At 33.8% G+C, this 12,712-nt stretch overlaps 1 long non-coding RNA gene across 1 annotated transcript; it reads left to right on the top strand.

Moving 5' to 3' along the window:
* The first annotated feature begins 967 nt into the window (after positions 1-967).
* LOC115695804 (uncharacterized) lies at positions 968-11,248 on the top strand. The gene is made up of 3 exons (XR_004007558.2): positions 968-1,101; positions 8,641-8,699; positions 10,987-11,248. It is a non-coding gene; the product is annotated as an uncharacterized LOC115695804 (long non-coding RNA).
* The last annotated feature ends 1,464 nt before the right edge of the window (positions 11,249-12,712 follow it).

The raw sequence follows: 12,712 nt of genomic DNA, 5'->3' as shown, positions 1-12,712 counted from the left end.
GCTCCACTATCAATCATTGTTCAGGCTACCATCATGTTTGCTATTTGCACCTCCACAATTAATGGGTCATTTTGGGGGTGCAAAAGGTGACTAGAATCTTCCTCCCCAAACTTAAATGGCTTGCATTCAAAATGAGTATGCTTGCTTGGCATTTCCTCTATTGGAAGCACATCCTCAAGAGTCTCTTACTTAACTTTGTGGCCATATCTTGTTCTTTTGAATGAAGAGCTCAATTTCCTCCTTCAAGTTATTTCACTTTTCAATATCATGTCAATAGTCATTATGGAATCTGCAAAACTTGGTTATGTCCCTCTTCTTCACATCTTTCTTAATAGGTGGTGGTCTCCGGTATGGAATCACTAACTCTGTAACATTAAAGATGTTTGTTCTTGTACCCATCAGGATGGAGTATCCAGTTAACTTTAATTGTGTCTACTAACTATGTAATATCTTGAAAATATAATTATATTTTATTAGACATATTTTATTAAATATGTAGTTTTGTAAATATTAGAGTAAGATTATAATCTTACTAAAGTTAATTATGGAATAATTAGGGACTTTTGAGAAAATAATTAAACAAGCATAATTTATTAAATACGGAGATTTTATTGATATATATGGGTATAGTATATACTATTTTTAAAATAAAATATTTTTGGATTCGGCAACCGTAGAAACTCAACTGTTGGGCGAAGTATGACACGACGGTAATAGAATAAGTGTTAGTTAAATTGAGAGGTATAGTTAGTATTGTTTTATTTGAGGTGTTTTGGGGTAAGTATTTACGACCATTTTACCACTAGTTCTTGAAGTTGCTTGATAATTACGTAAGGGCAGTAGGGTCTTTTTCCTTTTAAATAATAAAACTCTACTTTTTCTTTGTCTTTATTGCACCTAGAAGTATCTAGGCTAAAAAGAAAATGTTTTATTCTAAGTAAAATTAAAAAAAAAAAACATAACACCCTCATCACCTTCCCCTCTCTCTCTCTCTCTCAAAATCCCTAGAAGCCAAGGAAACCAAAAATTTCCACTCTGGTTTTTGCTCCAATTCAGCCCAGGTTTTGATTCAAGGATTAGGACAATTGGAATTTGATTAAGGTAAGCTTGGCCCAAACCTTTTCTATTTCAATTCCTTTAAGAAAAAAATAGGTTTTAGATTGAATTTGCTTGAGTTATCTTCTGTATAATTAGAAGAGTATTAAATCATGTTTCTAAGTTTAAATTATCTGTTGTTGTGTTATTCTAAGGGTGGTTGAGCTATTGTTTATTTGGGAAACCAAGTTTGAGTTCATGGAACTCAAGCTTGAGCACCCATGGTGGTTTTCAATTTTGATTTTTTTGGGTAATAAAGTTGTGGGATATGTTTGATTTGCTATATTAACTGTTCTGGAAAGTTTGATTAGATTTGAAGAAGATTTGATTGGGTTTAATGTGTAAAACATGAAGTTAGGTTGTTTCTACAGGAAAAACGACTTACTGTTTTTATAGGGTACTGTAAAAATGGTGGACCATTTTTCCAAGGTTGAACCATGAAAAATGGTGGACCAATTTAGGGTGTTTCCAGCAACTAAGTTTTTGTGTTTTATCGATATTTAGGCTATTTCAACGCTATTTATCGATATGGGTTTTTTTGGTTTTTTTAAACTGTGAAATTTAGGTTTTTTTTATCTTTTCTGATGGCTATTTAAAGGCCAATTTTCAACACTTTAGGGAGACAACTTTGGGAGTACAAAAATTAGAGGCAGAAGGCGGCTATGGAGATTGTCAACATTATTTTTTCGATGAATTTTTTCTTCTAATTTATTTTTCACGTTCTTAATTAATTGTTGTCAGTTGTTTTCAATGATTATGAGTAGCTAGACTTTTTATTTGGGTGTTAATGAAGATTGTTTGACACTTTATTTTGATTTTAATATGATTTAGTTCTTCCCCAATTATCTACGTGTATCTATTTTATTCATACTTAATTATTTTTAATTGCATGATCACCAATTAATTGTTTAATAATTTCAATACAAAATCTGAGAAGTGAGTATTGATTATGCTATATTGAAATAGACACAGATTTTGATATAGGATGAAAGTACCTATATAGTTTGTGTAGCATTTAGGATTTTTATGCTTAATGCCTCCTATTTGTTAACTTTATCACGAGAGTAGAAAGTTGCATGTAGGTTGAGATTTATATGTCCTAGCCCAAATATAAGTTTATTTAGTAAATCCGCTATCACATGAAAATTTAAAATTGAGAATTAAATTATGTTAAACTATATAAAGTAGATGTAATTGAAATTAATCACCTTAAGCTTTAATCATTATTAATTATACCTTAATTATTTGTTTTCTTTGTTTTCTATTTAGCAGAAATAAAAAATCTTTTCTTCTTTTTATTGTCACCAAATAGAATTAGGAATTTAATTGTTTGGTAATTAACTATAGTCTTTGTGGGATCGACTTAACTCTTATGAATCCATGACTTGTGAATGATACGTATACTTGCATGTTGGAAAATCCATAACAAGATCATTGTGAGGCAAATGCACATGCTTGGCACCTTCTTCGGTGAAAGTGATTTGGGGATGTTCATCAATCTTAGATGTTGGGCAGAAGTTTGGACAAGAACACATATTTCCCCTATATAGCTCATTGAGGTATCTTTTCTGAGCCTTTATGGTACTACGGGCAATGTGTGGACCTCAGATATGGTTGATACATGGCCATCAACCGTAGGTGAAGCAAAGCATGGCTGATAAAGATTACATAGTCTACGAGCCTGAATGGGCTTAGGTACTTGGGGATTGGTGGGGGGCCTGTAAGACATGGTTTTTGAATTCCTAGTGCATGTATTCCTAAAGCTTGAGGATAAATTACTCCTTGAGGAGGATTTAAGGTATCCTGTTGTCCAGGAACAAACAGTTGCATATGAGCCACATCCTATCTGGGATAGATGATTAGATCCATACCCAATTGGATAAATGACCATTCCTTACAAATCCTTTGATTTTGTGTTTTAGATAATCACACTCATTTTTAGTATGCCCAACATCGTTGTGGTATTCACATATTTTTCTTTGGTCCCTTTTATGCCTTTCACCATTGTACATAGGCGATGGTTCTTGTAATGGACCTTGTTGCAAGTTTCCCTGTAAACATTTTCTTGAGTATTCACCAAACTAGTATACTCAAAATATCTTTGCTCATGAGTCCTCTCATTTTTTGGAGCTTCACTGTGACTCTGATTCTTAGCACTTCTTTTGTTCTATGAATGACTCACATTTAATTCCAAATCTTACGTTTGTTGATGCGTCTGTCTGGGGGCAACACTACATTCAGTTTATGCCATCCTGAAGCTGGAAAAACTGGTCTATGCAGAAGTTTTTCTTGAGACGTCAGGTCCATACACTGTCAAAGTCGCGAATACACTTCTGGGAGGAGCAATAGTTGGAGCAGAAAATTGGGGAGCCAGTGTTGAACTACTGATGGTTATTGATGGTGCCAGAGGTACTCCATAAGCATGGACATAAGCCTCTTCCGAATTTATGAAGCCTTAAGCTCTGGATAAGAAATCTGAAATGTATCAGACCTCTTTCTTTGCAAATCTCCCTTTAACAGGGATCCAGTAGATATCCCTAAAGTTGAGGCCACCATCTCATGTCATTGTTGACCTTAGTTTTTGCTGCTGCATCCATCATTCTTTGGATATACTTCTTGAGGCTCTCTCCTAGTTGCTGTTTTATATTGGTCAACGAGCTGACCTCCATGTCATAATCCTTCGCGGCTATGAACTATTTTTTGAACATCGTTTGTAGATATTTCCAGTTACGAATGGATCTAGGAGATAATCTCTTCCACCAATCTTTGCCAAACTTTGATAAAGTTAACAAAAATTATAGGCACTTTGCATCATCACTTGCCTTCGCTACATGAATCAATCGAATATATTTAGACAGGTGGACCCTAGGTCCGTCCTACCTTCGTACAACTCAATCTGAGGCACTCTAAAAAGTTTCGGCAAGGGTGTCTCTATTATTCTTTTTGTATATGGTTACATATCTTCTTCTTTCGAATAAGATATAGCCCCACTTTGCTTATGGGTAAGACGCTTTGTTGGCCAATTCAGCTATTTGATCTTCCAGACGCTTTATACTGTCATCCTAGAACTCACGCCCATGAACTCTATCATTGATATGATTTATGAGGTTGTTTCCATAAGGTCTTGCCTTCTCACCTCTGGCTCGTTCTTTTTTTGCATCTAAACGTGCTCAGAGGTCCACTGTTGAATAACTACCCTCTAAAGCTAGGTGAACCTCCTCTACTCCAACACTCTAGTTAACCAAATCACTAGAGCAATTTTTCCTTCCCTAAGCGGTAGGCCTTTATACATGAGTACTCGACCTATCGCCCCGCACAACTCTGCCTTACAGATTGATCGAGCGACATTACTCTAGAGCATTGGCCACCTTCTTTTTCTGTAAAGGTTGGTTGGCAACATTCGTGTTATTTCATGGATCAGTTAGAGTAGTCTTTTCTGTAGGCTCTCCCATGACAACTATTCCTTTGTCCCTCGTGGGATCATTAGTTCTAGGGACTTTTGGGTTTGTTTTCTTCGTAGCATTATTTTCCTAAGGAGCAGGGTTATCAAGAATATTTTCATCGTGAGCCACTCCTCTTGATTCAATTCTGGTTTTTAATCTTGCTAACTTCTTCTTAGTTTTAGCGAGTTCTTCAACCATTTGAATGATTGTAGGATCTAGCTCATAGTAATACTCATCTTCTTTGCCTTTTCTACCATCTTCAGGATCTTCATCCTCAGGATCATCCTCTAGATCTTTTGGGTTCTCTTCATTAATGGGATTTTCGCCAACATACTTTTAGTATAATGAGTCTTCTAAGTAGGACAAATGTTCGCTTCTGTCGGATCTCCATCAACTCCTGCTTTCATCCGAGTAGCAGGATTCATATCGTTCATGGGAGTATCTCCATCACGACTACCAGATTTGTCGACAGTGGTTTGGGTGATTACCATTGTTGCAATATACAATTTCGTTGGTATTACTTCTTTCTTCAACTCTCAATGAAAGCACCAAAATTTTTATTGAGAATTTTAGAAACTGATAAAATATAATAAAGCTGAAAGAAATATATTATAGGCAAGGAATAAGACCAAGGTTTTCACGTGGTTCAAGGATTAAAGTACTCTAATCCACGAGTCAATATTATTATGGTAAGACTATAAAAGCCTTATGATTTACCCAAGTGTTTGAATCCTAGAATTTTCCTAAGCACTCAAGGAATGAGATTCCAACCCTTTGCATGAATGAGTTTTCTTATATTTATAGTGCTAGGGTTCTTTCCCACTGATAGGGTAAATACAAATATTATATTATGACATTTGGGCTGATTTGGTGAGGCTTAATCCATGAGGCATTGATTTTCTTCTGACGTAGAGGCCACATCACGTTGATAGTTGTCAAACTGTGTCCTGCTTTTATTGATAATAAAGACACATAAATTCTTGATTGATAATTACTTTATTTTCTTAATCAGAAGATATGAATCTAGATGCTCATTAATTACTCATCTAGAAGATTTGTTCGATGCCATTAGGAGATACGCTATGCTGGAGGTGTATCTTGTGTGGACGAGTCATCTGTCCAGCATCCAGAAGGCTTGACTTTGCTAATGGATCCAGTCCATTATCTTGGTTGGGCCTGCGATAGGGCCTAGCACAACTGAGCTGAAACTATCTTAGAATTACAAGTGTCCTCCATCCGAAAATACGGATAACAACTTTGATTCTTAAGGTGAAGTCTCCTTCTCTTACTAGTGAATTTCAGCCCATTAATCTATGCAATGTGCTTTATAAATCATTACTAAGATGATCACCAATCACTTAAGAGAAATTTTGGATGAAATTATCTTTGAAGAGCAAAGCGCGTTTATTCCAGGACAGTTGATTTTAAATAAGGTTATCATTGGCTTTGAGTGTCTTAATGCAATTAAACGATACAAGAAAGGGTGCGAGGGTTTTCTTGCTTATAAGCCAGATATGGCTAAACCTTATGATAGAGTTGATTAGGCCTTCCTCAAAGGTATGGTGTCTAAGTTTGGGCTTCATCCTGGCTAGATTGGTTTGATTATGTGTTGCATTACCTCTGTGACTTATTCTAATGTTAATGGGGAGATAATTGGTCACACCGGGTCATCTCGAGGTCTCAGACAAGGGGACCCTCTTTCCCCTTTCATGTTTCTAATTTGTGTTGATGGTTTTGCATCGCTTATTAAACATGAGATTGGTCTGGGCACTATTTTAGGTCCCACTTGCAGGAGGAGGGGTCCTATGATTTCTCATCTATTATTTGCGGATGACAATTTTTTTGCATTGAAGCTTATGTGGCTAGTTGCATTCGTTTCAAAGAAATACTTTTCCAGTATGAAAATGCTTCACGCCAGCTTGTCAATTTACATAAGTCAGCGGTGTTCTTCTCTTCCAATATGCCATAAGATTTTTGTGATTATCTAGCTCATATTTTAGGAGTCCCTCCTGTTCCCTGTTATGATAAATATCTCGGTCTCCCTTATTTTGCGGGAAAAAGTAATAATGGCCTATTTCAATCCATCAAGGATAAGATTTGGAACAAGCTTTTTGGGTGGAAGTCTAGGCTATTTTCCTCAAGGGGTGTGTGAGGTCCTTATTAAATCTATCATTCAAGCCAATCCTACTTATGCTATGAGTCTATTTCATTTGTCGGTGGGTATTGTTAATGAGATGCATCGCTTGTGTGCTAGATTCTGGTGGGGTGGGGATGATGATAAGAAGAAGATGCACTGGTGTACATGGTCCTGCTTGTGTTGGCATAAAAATGATGGAGGTATGGGTTTTCAAGATATGTTTCTTTTTAATTAATCCTTACTTTCTAAACAGACTGCCCGATTATTTAACTATCTTGATTCTTTAGCTGTAAAAGTGATGAAGGGTTTTTATTATGCTAATGGTTCCTTTCTTGATGTCGAAGAGACAAAACATGCTTCTTTTCTTTGGAAAGCATTCTTTAGGATGGGGATCTTTGGAGGCAAAGTTGTCGATGGTTGGTTAGGAAAGGTGATACTATTAGGATTCGGGAGGATGCATGGATTCTAAAGCACCATGTGGGTCGAGCTTATTATTTTAAAAGGGTCCTACTCCTCAACTGGTTAGTGATCTCAAACTTGAATCTGGTAAATGGAATTCTTCTCTTATTGAGGATATGTTTGACACACTGGAGACCAACGCTATTTTGTCTATTCCTTACTCTTTGTTTGAAAGACATGATATGCTTCTTTGACACTTTTTTGATGATGGGATGTACTCTAATAAGAGTAGTTATTGGAGCTCTGTTTTGAGTTTGGGGTGGGACCAGGAATCGACTTCTTTTGGCTTTTCTCGTTGGTGGAAGATCCTTTTGGGCCTCAATCTTTCCCCCACAAATAAAATTTTTTTCTTGGAAAGCAAGTTTAAATTTCTTGCCAACCTATGCCAACTTGACTCGTCATGGCCTCCATGCTTCTAATGTTTGACCTATATGCTTTTAGAATAATGATACTACCATTCATGCGCTTTGGTTATGTCATTTGCTTGTTAAAGGTCTTGATTCTTTAAAAGATGCTTCTTACTTTTATGAGCTCCTGTTGGGTTGTATGCTTATTTTGAGTAAACAAGAACTGGAAGAGTTTATTGCTCTATGTTGGCGCATTGGGCATAGGCGCAATACATTTATTCATGATCACAAGTTCTTAGCGTATAATATGGTTAGTCCTTAGGCCATTAATTATCTTTGGATGTATTAAGACGGTCAAAGTGGTGGTTCTTCGTGCACTGGTAAGCCACGTACAGGTTTGGTGCCGAGAGCTAATTCTAACACTTTTAGGGAGTTGACTTTGGGTGAGATTAATCTTTTTGATGATCCTGCGCTATTGTTGAGGGTGCGAAGATGGGAATGGGAGTGATTGCTTTGGAATCCAATGAGGTAGTGTTGTTTTTTGGTGCTTTTCCTTTGATTGGTACTTTTGAGCCTCATGTTGCGGAGGCAATGGAATTGTTTCATGGTCTTTCCCTTTGTCTTTGGTTGGGTTTCAAAAATTTTGCAACTGTTTCTGATTCCCTTTGTTTATTCTTGGTGGTCAATGGTTAGGATGTTCGTCATAATAAATTTGGTATAGTGCTTAATGATATATCTCATGTTCAAAAATATTTCTTTAGTTTATCTTTTTCTTTTGCTCATTCTCTAGCAAAGAGGATGCTTATTTTAGATGGGTCTTGTGTTTGGTGGCCCAAACTTCTTATGAATCTAATTGTTTGCTTTTATGTTCTTATTTGTATTTTTTGACCTTCAAGTTTTGTGCCGTTTAATGGATTATTTTCGTTTTCTTTCAAAAAAAAAATCTAATTAAATCTGACAAAGAGAATTTACAAAAAAAAAAAAAATGATATATAAGCTCCGCATGTCAAATTTTATACTTTCTTTTTCTATATTATATTAAATGTGACTATATAACAATTGTTATTTTTTTAAAGCATTACAATTTAAATTCAAACTCATTATACATATCTCTCTTATCTTTTATCTTTTATCTTTTATTAAATGTGGCTATATAAAGGGGATGATAGAGGTTGGACTTTGCTTCATGTTGGGGCGCGTAAAGGGGATATTAATCAGGTAAATAACTTTCCCTTTATGCTGTCTTTTTTAGTTCTTTTGGGCTTTCAATTTGGACGTTCTTTTTTATTTTTCTTGGGTATTTTCCATAAAATTATTTCTTCAGAGTACTTATGTGAGTATGCTGTGTTAAGAGAGTTGTAATTGTAATTTGGGGAGACCATAGATTTAGATGTTAGGAGTAAATTGTTAATGTCACCCAAATGTGATGGTAATGGGTCACTAGAGTTTAGTTCTGTTATTGTCTTTTATTGTGAAGTTGGGTGTTCGGTGAGCTAGATAGCATAGCTATACCCTAATACTATGTTTGTTCTCTTTTTAGTCCAAATTAATCAGCTGTAGTCTCAGATTTATTTGTATTTTGGTGTTTTAAAGTTTTTACTGAATTCTCATTGGGAGCTTTTGGAACCAATTAACGTTATTCATTTGAAGGCTCTTAAAGTATAGTTTTGGGATGAAGTTTTTGAGTTAAATTTTTAAATTTAGTTTTGAGCTTGGGAGATCTCGGTCAGTGTCGTGTTGGGTTGAAGGCTGAAATGGTCGATAGTTGATTTCATCTTGTTGTTTGTTATTGATTTTGTTCTTTTTTGGGTGAACTGATATAATGTGATACACTGTATTTTGTTATAGATTTGTTTTATATTGATTTTGTTCTATTTTGCGCCATTATTTATGGCTTTGGCGCCTTACAAGGCTTTAGCACCTATTACATGGTTGGGTCCCTAATTATTTAGGGTAATTTGTTTAAATTTTCATGTTATTTGGTATTGAATGTATAAGAAAATTTTGACAGAAGAATATTTTAAAGTTAAAGTTATGCACTATACAGATTTATTAGTCGGAATAAAAAGATTATTTTAGTTAAGGTATGATTTAAAGAATATTTTAAACTGAAATAAAGTTTAAGAGGGTCTATTTTAAATGCTAATTCCTATTAGCTATATTTTGGTTTATTTTTTTAAGGAATTTTTGTTTTTGGAATTTTAATATTCAGATTCTAATATTATAATTAATTAAATAAATTGAAGAATTAGAATCTTGAGGATCTTGTAATAAAGGGAGGTGGGAACACTAATGGTCAATGAGAATATATTGCTTCAGATATATTTGTAATAAAGGGAGGTGAGAACACTAATAAAGGAATTTTGTTTGTTATCAATATTATGGGAATGTACCAAAATTATTACATTATTTGTATTTTTAAATAATTTAGGGATGAGTGGTATTAGGTTTTTTATGGAAGAAATACAAATTTGATGGATGAGCTGCGCCATTCTTTATGGCTTTGGTGCCTTTCAAGGTTTTCGCGCCTGATTTATGGCTGGGCCCTAATTATTTAAGATAATTTGGTTAAAATTACAAGATATCATTAATTATAAAAAATATTATAAAATTTAATAGCTAACAATTATGATATGTAATTATGAGATTATTGCCTCATTAGTTTATTATGGATAACATAATATTAATTTTTGTATATAAATTATAAATGTGAGATTTGTAATTAATTGGAGGTAGGAACATTTATTGTGAATTGAGAATTTTTTGTTTTATTTTATTTTATTTTTGGAAAGATATTGAAATAAATTAGAAGTAAATGCTAATGAAGTATTGAGATTATTGCCTTATTAGGTGTATAGGAAGATACTAATATGAATGGTTTTTATAATAATTTGAATGGTATAATAATTAGGAGGTAATCTTTTTAAATAATAAATAAGGAAGCATTATGTCATAATAACGAATTGGATTAATTAATATTAATTTAATTTTATTAATTAAATGTATGATTAAGTGGTATTAGAAAAAATGTATTTTGAAGGTGAAGAGTGCAATCTTAAATTTTAAGGATATTAATACAATTTTGATTTAATTTAGGCTGAATAAAGATTATAGATACCATGTTTTACGCTATAAATAAAATAATAAACAATTTGATTTATTAAGAATTTTGACATGTTTTAGTCTAAAAATAAGTAATACTTTTAAGAGACAAAATGAAATAATTAGTATATAATATTTTGAATATTTAAGGAATAATGGGTATTAAAAGGAAAATTTTATTTATGTTTGTTTTTAAAAGGGTAAAGGTAAGGAATATGGATCCTATGAAGGTCATGAAGTATATTGCTATAATTTAGTTGTTACTAGCCAAAGGGTACTCCCTTTGGCTAGTTCTAGTATTTTATAGGGAGATCTAGTTACTTAGTATTGGTGGTTGGTTGAATCTATTCAGTTTAAGTAGTTTTCTAATTAAAGTTTTATTCTGTTTTTTGATTTTTTTCAGGTGGAACTTCAGTATTATATTGAGTTGGGAGCGTTGTTAGAAGATGTTATAGCTTTATTGTCTAAATTTCCGGGGGCAGTTTTGTCCCATGGGGCTCGCTCTTAGATTTTAGCGGCCTATGGTTGGCAAAGCATGCTCTGCGGTTAGACGATGAGCTATCCTGGTTCGAGGAGGTTCCAGCGCCGGTGGCGGACGTGGGCGTCGTAAATTCATGAGTGATTTTAATCACTTTGTCAAAAAAAAAAAAAAAAAAAAAAAAATGTGGCTATATAATATAAAGTAACTTTTTTAAAAATATTTTAATTCAAATTTAAATCCATTGCACATATCTAAAATATATCTTTCTATTATCAGTATTTTTACTCAATCAATATACTTAAAAAATATATATTTCGATTATTATTTTCTTTTTAAACAATAAAATCAAAAGTGTTTATATATTTTTTAAAAGAATTACTATTGTGAAGTCATTATCTATTACAATTACAAAAAAAAAAAATATATATCTTTCTATTATTATTTTTTAAAAAATAAAATAAAATTAGTGTGTGATATTTCTAAAAAAATGAAAAGTATTATAATATTTAAATTATTACGGCTAAACTAAAATTATAATTAACAATAAATTTTGAATATTTTTATATTTTTTTTTATATAAATAGCACTTAAATTAAAAGTTTTTTAATAAAAAATAATATTGTTTATTAAATAACGTTCCAAAATATATATATAACTAAAAATATACATAACCAAAATAAAATCTAAGAATATAAATAAATAAACGCCCATTGCACTTGATATTAACTTTTTTTTTGATAAGTGGATAATTTTATTGAAGAAAACAAACTACACCAAACTAGTGACCACAAAGGGGACCACTTCCGTTAGAACACCCCTACAGTTTGAGGAAGTTACTCTAGCCCAAGTAGCTAACTTATCAGCTACAAAGTTTTTCAGCATGAAGAATAAAAGTCACTTCAACATTTTGGAACTCCTTACACAACTTGATACATTGAGAAAACAAATGAAAAACACTCCAGCAAAGTGGGATTGAACCAGCCTAAAAAGTAATTACAACAACCTTTGAATCCGTTTCAATCTTCACCACTCTAAGGCCCACATTACTAGCCATCTGAAGAGCCAACAGAATACCCGGCAATTCCCCTTCAAGGACGTTGTAGACCATGCCACACTTAGCTACAATGAGAGATTCTTTAACATGTGTACTGTTGACAAAAATTACAGCAAAGCCAGCCTCATCCCTGACTACAGAAGCATCGACCCTGAAGCAACTAGTATCAATGAAATTCTGCTGGCAAAGCACCTCCCCTGTCCTTTTCTGGTAAAATATCCATAACAACCGAGTAGTGAGTCGATTGGAGCTCACTAATCCTTTTCCTGCAATCTGCATAGGTGTCCTCCAAAACACAAACTCTTCCCTTGTGTACTATATCGTTCCTCCACCTCCAGATCGTGTCACAAACGAATGCTGCAAAAGTGGTCAGATCTCCATCTTTAATGCTAGTCCACCACTCGCCAAAGTCCTTAAGGTTGTTCCAATTTAGATTATCGATTCGAAGTCTCCAAGGACTTCTAAACCAGATACTACGCACAACGGGGCATTTACAGAAAGATGAAAAGTGAATTCCTCCTCCGTATTGCAGAAATTGCACAAAGATTGATCTCCCCTATCAACACCAAGCCGACTCTTAGTCGGGAGTATGTC

Source organism: Cannabis sativa, chromosome 6 (genome assembly GCF_029168945.1).
Source record: "Cannabis sativa cultivar Pink pepper isolate KNU-18-1 chromosome 6, ASM2916894v1, whole genome shotgun sequence".
Classification (NCBI taxonomy): domain Eukaryota; kingdom Viridiplantae; phylum Streptophyta; class Magnoliopsida; order Rosales; family Cannabaceae; genus Cannabis; species Cannabis sativa.
The sequence above is the reverse complement of the archived record's forward strand: the minus strand, read 5'-3'. Positions and strand labels throughout refer to the sequence as shown.